Below are 15719 nucleotides of genomic sequence, written 5' to 3' on the forward strand. Positions count from 1 at the left end.
CTCCTCCAGATTAAACAACTCCAGTTCCCTAAGCCACTCCTCAGAAGTCTTGTGCTCTAGACCCTTCTCCAGCCTCATTGCCCTTCTATGGATGCACTCCAGTGTTGTTGCAGTGAGGGGTAGGTGGGTCTTGTATAGTAATGGCAGGGAGAGAAATATGGATGAAGATTCAGAGATTGCATCAGGTTGGAAGGGACCATCAAAGGTCATCTTGTCCAAGCCCCCTGCAATGAGCAGGGACACCTCCAAGCAGATCCCAAGTGTCTGAACTCTTGACAGCATGTCCCAAGAGCCAGTTCTGTGTGCTTTTGTCATCAGCACCATTCAGTGTAAGTAAACAGCAAATCCTGCTTACTTGTCTAGAACTGTGGCACCTTTAACTTAAGGTGAACTCTGTAGCTCTGTATGGATGAAAACCAAGGTGAAATGAGCTCAAAATGCTGCTTGCTTTAATAGTATTTTGAGAAGTGTTACATATGCTGTGGTTTTGCACAGCCATGCTCCAAAGTACTGCTGTGTGAGTGTGAGAGCAGTGGCCTTTGCTCTGCACTGCAGGATAGAAATGGCTGGCTGCATCAGAGCTGCTCTCTGATCATGTATTTTTAGAAATCATGATCCTTAATTCCTAAGCACAGTAATGCAGGCCTGAATAAATACCAGCTGCTGGGTTTTTGGGTTTGTTGGTGTTTTTTTTGCTTGTAGGACATATCTTTTGTTGAAAACGTTGTTTATCCAGCCTGATGGCCCAGTTCTGGCAGGGTTGTAAGACTTTGTTTGTTTGTTTGTTTTATTCTGTGCACATTTATAATCTTAGAGGATTTGAAAACACAGACAAAAACATGTGGCCTGGTTGTAGACATCAGCTCTGACCTATAATCAGGCTCGTTAGTTTAATTACAGCCTGTAGGAGTTCACAGCTGTGGAGGATGTTGTGTGCTATCTGCTTTGTGTATCATACCTGAATTGAAAGGAGGGAATGAAAGTGCTTAGTTACCTCTGCTTGTAAGATAATCACAGCAGAGGGACCAGCCTGAGATTGAAAGCTTGAGGAGGGCAGATTTAGACTGGATCTTAGAGAATCTTTCCAGTGAGGGTGATGAGGTTGGAACACACTGCCTGGGGAGGTCGTGGACGTCCCTTCCCTGGAGGTGTTCAAGGCCTTGAGCAACCTGGTCTAGTGGAAGGTGTCCCTGCCCATGGCAGGGGAGTTGGAACTAGAATAGAATAAACCAGGTTGGAAGAGACCTTCAAGATCATCGTGTCCAATCTATCATCCAACATCACCTAATCAACTAAACCATGGCACCAAGCACCCTATCAAGTCTCCTCCTGAACACCTCCAGGCATGGTGACTCCACCACCTCCTCAGGCAGCCCATTCCAATGGGCAATCACTCTCTCTGTGTAAAACTTCTTCCTTAGGGTCCCTTCCAACCCAAACCATTCCATGACTCTATAAAATGAGAACCTTCATTCTCTAAAGGCTTTTTCTGCTGTTTTTAATTTGGCAGTGGTACCTAACTTCAGGAATCATTCTGCTGTGGCCTTTAAATCATTCTGAAATACATTTTCTGTCATGTCTTAAGGACACTTGTGCTAACTATGGGGCAGGTGGTTACAGTGTCTTCTACCAGCTCCCTTTTGTAGAAGACATACACAAAAGGTTGTGGATGATCAGTAAAAGATCAGTGGACTTTGGAGTATAAAACACAACCCTTTGATAGTGCCAGTTTCTGAACTGGGGACAGCAAACTAGCTGTGTTCTGAGTGTGCTCACACTCCACTTGCAGCAGGTTTCTGTACAGTGCTGTGTTGTCCTGTGTTGGGTGATAGTTTGGCAGAAATAGCACTTTCTGGTGACAGGCAGGTCAACATTTCCCTCTATACCCAGAGGTAAATTTCCAGCTCTCCTACTGGATTTCCATTAAATACTAGGCTTTAAGGGCAGGTGTCATTCTAAAGCCTTGAGGCTTCCTAGTAGGTAAGAGAGGTGAAGTGGGAGTTTTGTACATAACAGGATTTAGTAACGTTTAAGGGATTTTGGCAGGCTGGTGAGAGGATTCCCAAGATTGCTTTGGGCAATGTTTTATTACCACACACAGTAAGTGGTTAGTGAATTGGAATTGAGAATGAATGTTAACATGCCCTTTAAAGTGTAAAATCATAGGATTGTTTCAAGTGGAAAAGACCTCTAAGTCCAACTGTCAACCTGGGACCACCATGCCCCGAAGTGCCACATTCCCACAGTTCCTGAACACCTCCAGTGATGGTGACTCCACCACCTCCCTTTGTCTGCAGTTGCTTCTACATGAAAAATGTTTGTCTGTGATTACTGCAGGTTGTGTGACCTATCAAAAAGTCTGCAGTAGTTAGACTTGGTTCTTAGAACATTCAGATGAACAAAACAGTTGATCCAAAGCAAGAAGGCTTTTTGCTATTCCACTACCATGGCAATAGGGAAAGGAGAGAAAAATATTGGATCAATCATTGAGATATTGCCTCAATATTCTTATTGCTGCATCAGTCTTAACTGCTGCTAAGATCTGCTAAAAATCAGTTTCTTAGCACCCCCAAATTTTATTTGCAGCTGGTGTTACTGGCATTGAAATCAAGATCCCTCATCTTTACTACTGTATTTGTAAAGTGGGGATACTTCAAGCTTCAACCAGGGGAGGTTCAGGTTGGATATTAGGAAGAAGTTCTGTACAGAGAGAGTGATTGCCCATTGGAATGTGCTGCCCAGGGAGGTGGTGGAGTCGCTGTCATTGGGGGTGTTCAGGAGGAGACTTGATGGGGTGCTTGGTGCCATGGGTTAGCTGTTTGGGTGGTGTTGGATTGGTTGATGGGTTGGACACGATGATCTTGAAGGTCTCTTCCAACCTGGTTTGGTTTATTCTAAATAAAGGTTTATTCTAAAAAAAGGCTGGAGGTGCAGCTCTTGGCATGTACTTTCAGGGTACACTTGAGACCACTGATGTTGGTGGAACTCTAGAGAGATCCTGGTTTGTCCCTGGAGTTCCCTGCTCGTGTGGAGAGCGAATCCTTTTTCCTGGATGTGTGAAATGCCCTGCTGAAGTGTGTAGAAAACAATAAGCCCTAAAATCCTTCCCAAAAGCTGAATGGCAGCAGGGGACAAGGCTCCTGCCTGTCCTCCTCCCGCTGGCCGCAGGAGGCCGCCCCAGCCCCGCTCAATCCTGCGGCGCTTCAGCACTCTGTCCCCCCACGCAGTGAGAGGTGAAGAGGAAGCTGAGCTGCAATGCAGAGCTGCATTAAAAGCAGATATCCAGCCACAGGTTCTGAGTTTTGCCACGGTTCTGGAGCTAGTTAAGCTGGACGGTGGATTTGGGATGGTCTAGTTCCTCACTGAAATGAAATCTTGCCCTGTTGGATATGTTGGTGATTTGAGGGGGTCAAGATGAAGCACTGGGCAACACTTGCTGTTTGGTGTTGGACCTAAAATAGTGATGCTGCAAGTAGGGGAAGAAACAACTGTTGTTAATAGAGGAAATCACTTTTCTCTGATCTGAAGTACTTGAAGTTGTTGTTTCCTGATGTCTGAAAAAGCTTGAAGTATCCCCACTTTACAAATACAGTAGTAAAGATGAGGGATCTTGATTTCAATGCCAGTAACACCAGCTGCAAATAAAATCTGGGGGTGCTAAGAAACTGATTTTTAGCAGATTTTAGCAGCAGTTAAGACTGGTGCAGCAATAAGAATATTGAGGCAATATCTCAATGAGTGATTCAATATTTTTCTCTCCTTTCCCTATTGCCATGGTAGTGGAATAGCAAAAATTAGCTCTGGTCAGTGGTGCTTTATCCATCAGGCTTTTCTAGTCTGAATGATGATAAAAGTTGGAACTGATGTCAGACAGAGAAGAGGGAAACAGCAGCTGTGCTGCTAAGGCTCCAATAAAAATGGGTAAAGCAGACACATTAAAAACCCTGCTTAGCTGCTCAGTTGAAAGTTGAGCTGCCAAATAGGTTAGACACAAAATTCAGATGATTTTTTTGGTTTTTTTCTTAATATAAATTCCCTAAAAGCTTAGCCTAGGCTAAGCATTCATGATATGGATTAAACTGTCTGCAACCAAACTCAGTAAGGCAGAATCAGAGGTGAAAATGTGCCTCAAAGCTTCACTGAGGAATTAACAAGGACCCAACTAAGCATTTTAGTTTTCAAGAGCGAGTGAAATGCTGCTAATGAAGCACTGTTACCCTAAAAAGCTTCCAGTTTTCATACACCACAGGGATTAGCACATAGAGTTTAAAGATATTTTGGCTTCATTTTTGTTTTGACTTCCCTGGATTTCCATCGTGATGCTGAATTTACATCAGCGTCATTCCACTTCACCACCATCCTAAAGCAGTCTTGCAACAGCAGAGGGCTTTGTATATCTGTAAAGAATTTTGATGCTTTCCTGGTAAATGATGATGTGTTTTTATCAGCAAATTGAAAACTCTGCAGTGCAACTCACTTTGGGGGTGGGGGGGGAACCCTCTCTGTTTACACAGCAGCCTCTGGATGATGTTAGATTATGTTGCTGATGGTTTCGTTTTTGAGTACTTGTGGTTACTTTTCTGAAGTCTCTAGGTGATTCAAAGTTCAAGCACAATTTCCCACCACTTCCTCTGCACGTAACCATGTCTAGATCTGTGAAATATGGTTCCACTTAGCACTGGTGAGGTGGTCTGAACACTCATATGTTGGCTCTCGCTGCTGGGCTTGAGAAGGAAGGAGGTTATCTAAGGAAAGAAGCAGCTTAAAGTAAGCCTTCAAAGTAGGCTGCTGTTGCTCTTGTAGCCATCTAAAGATAACATGACAAATTTCCTCCTTCATCTGAGTGTATGTAGTAGCTGCTCACTACCATGCTGCTTTATTCTTTCTTAATAGAGTATTTAAATTGTACTTGGTAGTTGCAGTAGCTCACAGGGGGAAATGTCAGCTTGGACTTTAAAATCTGGCCTGTAGAATCCCTTAGTGACCTGGCAGCTGTTTCAGTAATGCCATCAGAGGGATGTATTTTGATTCTGTGGAAGAAATTATTTCACTTCATGGTATAAACTGGAATGTTATTTCTCTACCCCCAGGTGAAAATAAATAATGAGAGTATGACAGACAACTAAGAAATATTATCTTGTATTGCCCCTTCCAAGTCCATGTATTTAAGATATGGAGCAGAATGCAAATAATGACCTGAGAATTGCTCAAAATACTAAGACTTTGCTAAAGCAGTTGAGTGTTTGGACAAGAATAAACTATCAAGCCAGTAAGATATATAACCTTTATCCCTTGGAGCACAAAAGACAGTGTAAAGGAGGCAGCAGTCATTGCCTTATGGTTACTGCATGTAGACTGATGGCTTTGGTTGTTAAAGACAGAAAACAAGAAATAAGCCTATTAGAAAGGGGACAGGATTATCCCCCTTTCCCCTACCCCTCTCTTCTCTACCAGGGCCTTTCCCAAGCAGGGTGCTCCCCTGCTTGTAGGTGCGAGGAGTCAGATGAACATGTGTCATTGAAGACCTTCTGAAAATCAAAGTTTTATCTGCCAACCGGAGATTGGCACCGCTCCCCCCAGCCCCGCCAAGCGCACCGCCTGCGCCTTTAAGAGGCTCCGCATCTGTTTGTTATTCCCCCCCCCCGCACTCCACGCCGGCAGCGCCAGGACCGTCCTCATTGGCTGCAGTCTGCCCAGCTGCTGCCTGCGCCGGGAAGGGGCGGGAGCGCCTGGGCCGCTTCCGCCTCTTGATTGGTCTGGAAAAAATGGGCTGTGGCTGCCTGTAGCCAATCGCTGGGGTGTTGCTATGTGCCAGCGGGCGGTGACTGGTATACGGACATGCCGCTCAGGACCATTAGGCTGGCGGGAGCACCTATAAGGGGAGGGAGCTGGCTGGAGGGGGAGGGCGCTGCGGGGCTGCCTGGTGCGCGTCGGCGGCCGCGCTCCGTCTGCGCTGGGGACGCGCTTGAGACGGCCGCACCGCGGCGAGTGAGTGCGGCGGGGGGCGAGGGTCGGGCACCGGGACCGGGGGTGGACAGCAAGGCCGGGGTGAGGCCGCCGTGGGGAGCTGCGCCACAGCTGCGTCCTCTGCTCGTCCCCCCGTTCTCCCCCACTGCCACCCCCCCCCCGCCGCGGTGGGGCAGCGGGGCGGCTGCGTGGGCTGCAGGGGGCGATTTCTCGGGGTCACCTGCCCTGCGGCGCAGCCACTCGGTGGAGTGGGGGAGCTGCAGGGGAGAGGGAGGGGGGGCCTCTGGTGCCCCTCCGGCGCTGGCAGCGGGCGAACCGAGCTTTGCGAGCAGCGGCCTTTGTCTGCAGGGCCGGGCGAGGGGCTGAAGGCGGGCAGGGCAACAGGTCCGAGCCCAGGAGAGTGGCCGGAGCGAGGCGAGAGGGGTTGGGATGGCCCCGGCCGCTTCTGGCCGGGGAGGAGATCAACAGGAGGGACCTGCGGGAGCAGGGCAGGGGCTGTCCGGCGGTGCCAGGTAAGCGCCGGAGGAGGAGCAGGAGTAGAGGATGATCCTTCTTCACCAGACGTTTTGCTGTAGCGTATAAATGCATAATAAAAGCCTGAAGCGCCAGGTGGGATCCGTGCCTCACACAGAGGCGTGCGGGAGGCTTAGGCTCGTGACTCCAGGGAGAGGTACAGCATCCTCACCCGGCTGCTGGGGACACCTCCTGAACCGTTGCCAGCGCGGCTCAGAAGCCTGGCTGCTGACCAGAAGTGTCCTGCCGCTGCTCTATTTACCAACACTGCTGCTGGAGTCCCTGGAGACCAGGCCTTGCCCAGCTGCAGACTGTGACTCTGTGCTATAGAAGTGACATCATGCCTGGTGTGGCAAAAGAGAGATGGTAGAACGCTTGGATCAGCTTGTGGAGAGGGCATCCTCAGCCCTGGGTGATGCCTGGCATCAAAGGCAGGTGGTTTCTGCACATGGTGCATTGAAATTGGTCCTTTGCAGGGAGAACTCAGCTGGTCTGTGGTGTTGCCCTAGCCTCTGATAAGGGTGTAGCAGCTTCCTTTTTTGCAAGACGCTGTGCTAAGGTCGCAGGTCAGAAGGTGAATTGTCAAAGGTCCTTTATCTTGTGTTTCTCTGTAGGCACGTCTGGGTTTCATCCAGATAAGCCAGAGAAGTTTGGAGATGACAGAAGTAGCCATGGAGTGAGCTGTGGGTCTGTAGCTGCAGATTTTAATGCTGATCCTTGAAACCAAAACAATTTGAAATGTTCCAGTTAGAAATGTTCTTCTAGTGGCGTAGAAAGGGAAGCTGAATCCTCGTCCCCTTCCCCTGCAGTTTACTGGAGTGAATCTGTCCCTGCTTTTTTCTGCTCTCTTGTCTTAAGAAAGAGAAAGGGCCATCAAATTAGTGTTCTCATCTTGCAGACAATGGTGCAGGACACTGCACCTGCCCTCTGACTGCCTTCCTCAGGGCTGGCCAATGCTCCAGATAAAGATTGTCTGCTAATGTGTTTACAGTTACTTAAAGCTTATGCTGGGTAGCGCAGAGAGGCCTTTGCTGAGTTAGGTGCTTGTAAACAAGCAGATACTGAGAGAGCTCTGCTTGTAATCCATGAGAGGATTCTGCCTGGAGAGGATGTATTTTGTGACTTCATTCTTGCAGAGCACTCCCACTGATGTTAAGATCTCATCGTGTTGGGATCCACGCCTCTGGTTTCTTGTCAACATTGTTTGCTGTCTCAGGGCAGCGCTCGAATAGAGAATTGAGATGCTCTCCTTTTCTTACTGGATCCCTAATTCTTCTTTCTTGCTAAAAGACCATTTTAAATTGAGCCTTGTGCTTTGGAGTTGAAGTTGGAAATGCTGTAGGGTGGGCAGAGACATTGCTTTCATCTGATGAAGATGTCAGATGCTTTCCTCTATCTCTTTTTGGGGTTTTTTTGATTAATATTTCTTTGTAGGTGTGTCTTTCATGGTGCCAGGGTTGGAATAACTGGCAAAACTCTGCTAGTCATTGAGCTTCCATGCCTCTTCTGGATTCCCAGATTTTGAATAAGTGATTTCCTTTCCTTGCAGTTTGGTGTGGATAGTTGAGTCAGGGTTGTATTGAAGAAGACAGCATCACTACCTGTAAATCCACATTCCCTCAAAGGCTCCTTGACTCATGGAGTGAATACCTGTTGCTGAGAGAGAATTTAATTAAGGAACTGGTCACTCTGGTGTAGGTCCTGCCTGGCAGTATAGAAAGTGGGAGCTCCTTGATCTGGTGTGGCCCAAGTATTGCCAGGATTGCAGAGGAGTAAAACCCATTTATTTCTTGTTCTTGCATCACAGCCTTGCCTTTGACCATGTGTGTGGAAGCCTCTTGAAGAAACAGCAGTAAAGCTGGGCTTTCATGGGGCTGCAGCTGGTAAACCTTTGCTTGAACTGAAGCAAAGTCTTTGTTAGAGATCATCCATGAAGTGCTGGGGCAGTGGGCTTGAAAAGGGATCACACAGTAGAGTCTGGAATGGAGAGGGTTCCATTCTCTTGACTGCTTTGAAGCTGGTCAGTGATGGCAAGGCAACATGGTGTTAGTAGAGTGGTTATTGCTTTGAAACCACACAGCAAAACATACAGCTGTCTTTTTTGTCCCTCCCTGACAGAGACCTCTAAGATGGTCCTTCAGAATGTTCCCTCTTTTCTGTGATTGTTAATTTTGCAGTCTGGCCTTCTAGATGTAATCACAGTAGCTAAAGGCTAAGGATAGTTTTCTTTTATCTTCCAGAAGCCAAGGAGAGTCCAAAGAGGTGGACTCTTCTGACTCCAGGATTTTTGTAGCTCTTTAGAAGAGATCTTTTGCTGGTAAATCAGCATGTTTGGTGGTGGTATGGTGCTGACTGAGGATCTGGGGCTCTTTTTCCCCCAAACAAAGACATTTTATAGTTTGTCTCCTTTGGTGGGAAGAAAATGCAGTTTTCTGTGCAGGCTGCAGCTCAGGAGTGCTTCGTCCTGCGTCTGAGTCGCACTCCCTGTTGGCCTCATCAGTCCCTGCTTGCCATCCTCCATGGAGTTTGGCAGCTGGCTCTCTCTAGGTCTGTTTTCTGCCTTGTCTTATTTGCCTTTTTGTTCCCGGTTTGTCAGGGCAGGTAGCTGTCTTGCAGTCCGTAAGCTGATTGGTGTTCTGCTCTGGCTTTGTGACCGTCTGCTTGGCAGCCACATCTGCCAGGCCTGTCTGAGTGTTTTCAGCTGCTGATTCAGGATGTGTCGGGAGCAGCTTGGTCTCCGGAAGTGTCACTGGACTGGCCAAGCCACTTAAGGCTGCAGGAAATAACATAAGTAATGAGACTTAGTTCTCCCGCCTCTTGTACCTGACAATCTCAAGTCACTTGACAATTCTAATTAAAGCTAATCACACTCCCCTGTTTTTAGTAAATAGCTATTATCCTGCTTCACTCTTGCTTTAACAAATGATAGTGCCAGGCAGCGTGAGTCATTGGCAGTTATGGGAATGCAACCAGTCAGAGCTGCCTTCCGGTATCCTGGAGCAGGTTTACACATCCAGCTGGAGATGGTTCCTTTTACACCTGCTCTAGTGTCGGTACAGCATGTTCAAGGGGGGATGTTTTGGTGGCTTATGAAAATACATAGGGTTTTTGACTCTCTTTTTCACTGCAGTTGAGACATGTACAGACATGTACCTGATCTAGTGTGAGGTGTCCCTGCCCATGGCAGGAGGGTTGGAACTAGATGATCTTTGAGGTCCCTTCTGACCCTGATGATTCTGTGAATCTGTGAAATAAACTCCCAAGGTCAAGCAAAGGCTACTGAAGGTTTCAAAAGCCAACCATTCTTTGAATTTGCCCTTCAGAGAACATTTGATTTGCTGAGAGGGAGGGCAGAGTGGTGTCAAAGCTGCACTCTCACTTCTCCTGTTTCACGTTGGCAGTGACTTCATTATGAGGACAAAAGTGTAGCATGGTGTGACCTAGGTGTTGCATAGCTCAGCCACAGAGCTCTGGAAGATTGAAATTTCACTGATGAAATACTACTAAAGGATGGCTCAAATAAGATGTTATTAGAAACAGATTGACCAGCATCACAAAAAAAGATGGAGTTAATGATTAACTGGGGGGGTAGTCTTATCGAGAATCCCAGGATCTCCCAGCTCAAGCATGTGTTGGTACACTCAGATCTGTAAGAGGTGAGTCAGTTCACATAGCTTGGCAGGAATGTGCAGGCTAGTGAGGATATCCAGGAGAAACTTACGACAGAAACTGGCAAGGTAGCAGCTGACTTGACCCATCTTAAACCAGATTTGGTTATAAAACAACTGTCATGTGAAGACTGAAGCTATAAATCTTCACCTTGCTCTGTCCACTTGGCATATGGGTTGCTGTACCTTCAGTGGAAATGAGAGCTGGAAGGGTGATGACTGAGCTGCCACGGGAAGCACGCACATTGTTAATAGAGAAGCTGCTGCATAAGAAGTGTTGCTGGCAGAGGTGGGTCAGAATTCAACATCTGATCCTTAGCTTCACTCAGCCAAAGAGACAGGCATACTGGAGGAGAAAATAAAGTCACTGTCTCTCCCGTGACAGATGCGCTTCTGGGCAGCGCAAGGCTAGTTAAAGATGCTCCTGGGAAGAAGTCTCTGAGCAGATGAGTTTCATAAGCAGATAAAAATGCAGAGGATTTGACAAGGGGAGCTTGGAAACAGTAAGTCATGACAGGCAGCTATGGCAGATCCTTATTTCAGCTAGAAATGACTCTGAGGATATTGGAAGGATTCTTGCAGCAGATAAATGTTCTCACCCTGTTCCCTGTCAGTGCTCAGCCTTTATCAGGGAAACAGATGATCCATCCAGCAGGCCAAATTAATTGAATCCTAGTCATACCTACACTTGCCAGAAAGAAAGATAATAGAGTAATGTAAGGGGCACCAAAAATGTCATGCTGTGAGATGATTTGGATAGCTAGAGTGTTCCACAATTGAAACAATGAGGAGGAGAAGTTGGGAAGATAGAGTGTTCCAGTTTTGTCAGTCGCTGGTCAGATGAATGGGAAGAAGGTTTCTGTGGTGTCTTCAGTTCAGGTTGGTACTACCACAGCAAGATGAGGGTGGTCTTTCGCTTTGCATAAGCACAATGTTGGCACAGTGTGATGCCCGTGATCTGTGGCTCATAGTGTGGTCATCTCATGGAGCATGCAGCTTGCTTCAGCAGAGGGATGGCTGTGAGCTGAAGAGCTGCGTCTGACTCTGTCTGAGCCATTGCTCTTACCTCACTGGAGTGCCTCCTGTCTGCTTGGCCAGTTCAGCTGAAGGACTGTTCCCCCATCGTGGGGAATGCTGGAAGGAGTTTTCAGGAAATGTAAAGGGGGAAATTGAGTCATTTTTTGCTTTAAATTAGTCCAGTTGGCAGTTTTGGTTTATTTGTGGCACAAGTGGGATTTGCTGGTAGGAGCAGAAGTAAGTGCTGGCTTGTTTCTCCTTTCTTCTGGCCAGCCCCAATGCTTTTCTGCACGTATGCTTCCTCCTGCCTTTGGTAACACATGCTGGCACCTCTTGTAAATGGTTATTGAGTTCTGCTGTGATGGAGTGTACCTGCAAAGCAAAGGTGGGCAGCTTGCAGCTATCATCCCTGCCACGCTGCTTCTTATCAGCAGCGCAGGCTCTTCTGCATTGCAAAGATACTGCTGCCAGGCAACTCGTGGGAGAGTGGGAAGAGAATTCAGCCAGAGGTGTCAGTCATCCCTTGGTACAGGCTGAATCTTGCAGTCCCTGTTTGTGTGGTTTCAGAGACAGGCCCGGAAAAGGTAACGGATTTTGAAGGCAGCCCTGTGAGATGAAGCCTGTCCTGTGCCAGGACAGACAGCTGTCCTCTGCAAAGGGAAGAATTGGATTAACATTTCCAGAAGGATTTCCCTTCCCTGCCTCTTAGGGGTGTCTGTGGTGTGTCTGAGCAGATTGTTTTGAACAGTTTGTTTTGTTCTGAATTGCTGGGAGAGAAGAGTTAGCAGCTCTGGCCTGGAGTGGTGCAACTCCAGCCTGAAATCTGTAAATAAAGTCAGAAAGTTCTCATGGTCATCTGGACTCTGTAGTTTGCAGTCAGGAAAGAAGCCTCTCTGCACTGCCTTTACTGAACTACATTAACCTGTCCCTGTGCTTTCCAGTCAGTTGTGTGCTGTGGTTCAACACAAGAAAGTTTTTGCTTTGGATTCTGGAGTCCTCTGGACTTGCTTCTCTCCCTGTGGCTGCAGTTGAGAATGTGACAATCCACTGGCGTGGATGTTAGCTATTGAAAAAAATCCCCAACAAAGTGAAACTTCAGAGTTTGATTTGATCTTCACATTGGCAGAAGGTAAATGAACTGTGTCAAGAACAATTTTTTGAAAGGTTAAAAAAATGGCTTGTTAAAAACAAAGTTAGGATAGTGCATACAGTGGCATCAGAAGAAAGACACAGCTGGTGGAGCAAGTCCAGAGGAGGCCACAAAGATGATCCAAGGGCTGGGGCGCCTCTGCTGTGAGGATAGGCTGAGGGAGCTGACCTTGTTCAGCCTAGAGAAGGGAAGACTCCAGGGGGATCCTAGAGCTGCCTTTCATTACCTGAGGGGATCCTGCAGGAAGGCTGTAGAGGGACTTTTCATAATGGTGTCTAGCAGCAGGACAAGGGGGAATGGTTTGAAGCTGAGGGAGAGGAGGTTTAGACTGAATCTGAGGAAGAAGTTCTTCTGAGGATGGTGGAACTCTGGAATAGGCTGCCCAGGCAGGTTGTGGATGCCACCTCCCTGGGGGTGTTCAGACCAGGCTGGATGAGGCCCTGAGCAGCTCAGTCTAGTTGAGCAGCACCCCTGCCCATGGTGGGGACGTTGGAGTAGATGATCTCTAAGTAAGGTCCCTTCTAACCTGAGCCATTCTATGATGACAAAGCTAAACAGAGTTGGGGGAAAAAATTGGCTTAAAAGTACGTTTCATGATTTACTGCTTGATCCTTTTAAGTTTCACTTCATTTTTATGTACCTTTCACGTTAGAGAAAACATCTTCATCAGAGAGAAAGGGACCAGGAGGTTTGTTGTAGGGCTGCTGAGTCTCTTCTTGAGGAGGAGAGCTGTGCTGGACCATGGACTGACTCCAGCTGCTGAGCTTTAAAAACAAGTTGTAAGAACAAAACAAAAAAAACCCCAACCTTTAAAATATGATTAATGTCATTGCAGTGGCAGTTTTGACAGCTGAGTATTGATGGCCCTTCAGCAGAATCGTAGCTCTGGTGCTTTCCCTGCCGGGCAGGCTGTGCTATGTGGAGCACGGCAGGTGCAGCCTGCCTGGCCTGGTGCCTGCTTCACTATGGTCAGGTGATCTTTAATCGCTTCTTGCTGGACCTCTTCTGGATGCCCTCTAGTGGTTACCTGGCAGTTGTCTTCAGTGCTTTTCTCCATCACTATCTCCTTTTGGCATCTATCCACCCAGATCCTTTTTCCCCAGGACTATAAAGTGTTTCCCAGTGGTGCTGTCTCCAGTGTGCAAAAGGGAGAACTTGAGCTTGCAGGAAGTGGCATGCTAGGAGGTGAACCAGAGGAAAAAAGGGGCTGAGACATGTGTCTAGTTAAAGGCAGTCTAAGTGAGAGACCTGCTCCTCACTGTATTTGTAGCACAGTTGTCTGCATGTATCTGATAGCAGGAGATGTGGTGGATTTCTGCTGGTCATTTTCCACCATTTCTCCTGTTTTCCTGTCTCCAAGGGCTTGCAAGGTTTGGAGAATGAGCTCAAGGAACTTTGCAGAAGGATGCTCATGGTTCATGTATCAGTAATGGCTTTTGTTGATGGTGCTAGTAGTGCTGAGCTGTCTGCAGTGTCACCTTAGCAAGTTTGAAATTGGTGCACTTCAGAAACTTAACACCAAAGGAGTCAAGGTACACTGTGTACTCCCATATGCTGTTTAAACTCCTGTCTTGGCTTTCCCATGTGTTCTGTGTTTAAATCCAGAATGCTTGTCCTTTCTTTCAGGGCCTTTCACAATGTACATCCCACCCTTCTACCTTCAGATGATCTGACTTCCATCTTTTCCAAAGCTGTTGCAGTCATTCGTGGTAGTGAGAGCCTCCACAGCTGCCCCAAACCAGGATCTTGTGTTGCAGCACTACGTCATCAGAGAATGAAAGCTCCTTAGCTGTGCCAGGTGCCTCTGAGGGTTCAGCACCTGCAGTTCTGATTCTTTTCTTCCTTAGGGCAAAGACCAGCCAAACTGGGCACTAAACCCAGACTGAGTTCCTTAGAGAGCCCAGCTTTCCTCTTGCAACCTACAGTGTATTAAGCAATGTTAAGGCAGTTCCCCTATCAGGAGCACACTGGGAGGTGTGCTTACCTCAAGTGTTTTCTTAGAACTGTGCTAAGGCCCCAGAGCAACGCAGGCTGCTGCCCTTTGTGACCTTGTAGGAACAGAAAACCCCCTGAACCCAATTCCTCCTGTGTTTTCATTGCACTCAGCATATCTTCAGCTTGCTCTCTTTAATGGGAAGAGACACCAAAGAAGAAAGGTCAGGTTTCCAAATAGATGGGGGTTTTCAGACCTGCTGCAGGCAGCTTTCTGTGGCCTTTGCTATGTCCTAGTAAGTACTTAACAGGCTAAAGTTGTCCTTAAAAATGAAATAACCCATAAAACAGACTCTCAGACCCAACAAACCTGTTGTTTGTCCTACCAGAATGAGCAGGAACATTTGCATCTGAGCTGCATGGCACATGGGGTTTATGCAAAATGAGGCTTGGGTGTGATGGGTTTTATTCTCTGCCGTTGTGGCATATGGAGGGGTACGAGCAGTAGCCTTGTCTAGCAAGTCTTTGGCACAGACTTGGCATTCCTGCTTTTTCAACATTTCCTGAATTGCTGACAGCTTCATGTGAAAAGTGGCTGTTGGATAGGTGGAGGCTGAATGCTGAACCAAAAAAGTTGTTCAAACAGCAAAATGTGTGTCATGGTTTTTCCTTCGTGGAGGCGGCATCTGCCTAACCCTCAGCAGGATTAAGCAGCTCCAGCATAGGCAGGGCATGCAGGAAGTACCTTCAGCTGATTCTCTCACTGATAGCCACAGCCAAAGATGCTGATCAGCTTTTTCCCTGGAACCCTTTCCTTTTGTCTAAACCAATTTTCTGGCTTCTCATGGACTGACTGCTGAGTGCATCCATCCCAGAGATAAACTTCCCCTGAAGAATGATAAAAGAAAAACACTGGATTGTATTGCTGGTGACAGATGCTTATCTCTCTTAACAGTATTGGGCATGATGATAAAGTAGTCAAAGCATCTCTTTGCTTTTAAGTTGAATGGGGTAGCTCCACTAATGCCCCTGTCAGCGAGGCTGATGAACGTTAAGTCATTCTGAAAACCCAAGTGCGGGGCCCAAAATCATCCCCGTGCCTTTGTTCTGCAGGAGAATGAGTGCACTGTTAGCTGTGAAATGTATTTTCATTCAAATGTGTTTGCTAGGAGGACAGGAAAAAAATACAGGAGGTTGGGTTTTGCATTGCTGAGCGTCACAGATCCTTTTTCTAATGCATTTTGAGGTGATACTGATGACAGAAGTGGGTCTTTACAAGCTACTAGCTGTGCTCATAGGATGTAAGAATGCACTTCCTATTGTTTTTCCCTTGTATCTCTTACTAGGATGAGGACAGAGCTCTTGATAGCTCAGACTCAGGCTGAAAGCTGTACAAAGGCAGTGCCTTTATAAAGTGTGGCTGCCAGAGAGGAGCTTATCTGAAGATTTCAAGGCAGTTTCTTACCTGGGTT

The 15719-nt window shown here is 47.1% G+C and overlaps 1 protein-coding gene across 1 annotated transcript in view; it reads left to right on the plus strand.

Moving 5' to 3' along the window:
• The first annotated feature begins 5905 nt into the window (after window positions 1–5905).
• YPEL2 (yippee like 2) overlaps window positions 5906–15719 on the plus strand; it is a 42095-nt gene continuing 32281 nt past the window's right edge. The window contains exon 1 of the mRNA XM_068154806.1: window positions 5906–5988. The gene's annotated coding sequence lies outside the window, so the exon portion shown is untranslated. The remainder of the gene's footprint in view (window positions 5989–15719) is intronic.

Source organism: Melanerpes formicivorus, unplaced genomic scaffold, assembly GCF_026170545.1.
Source record: "Melanerpes formicivorus ecotype bairdi unplaced genomic scaffold, bMelFor1.0.p_v2 SCAF_29, whole genome shotgun sequence".
NCBI lineage: Eukaryota > Metazoa > Chordata > Aves > Piciformes > Picidae > Melanerpes > Melanerpes formicivorus.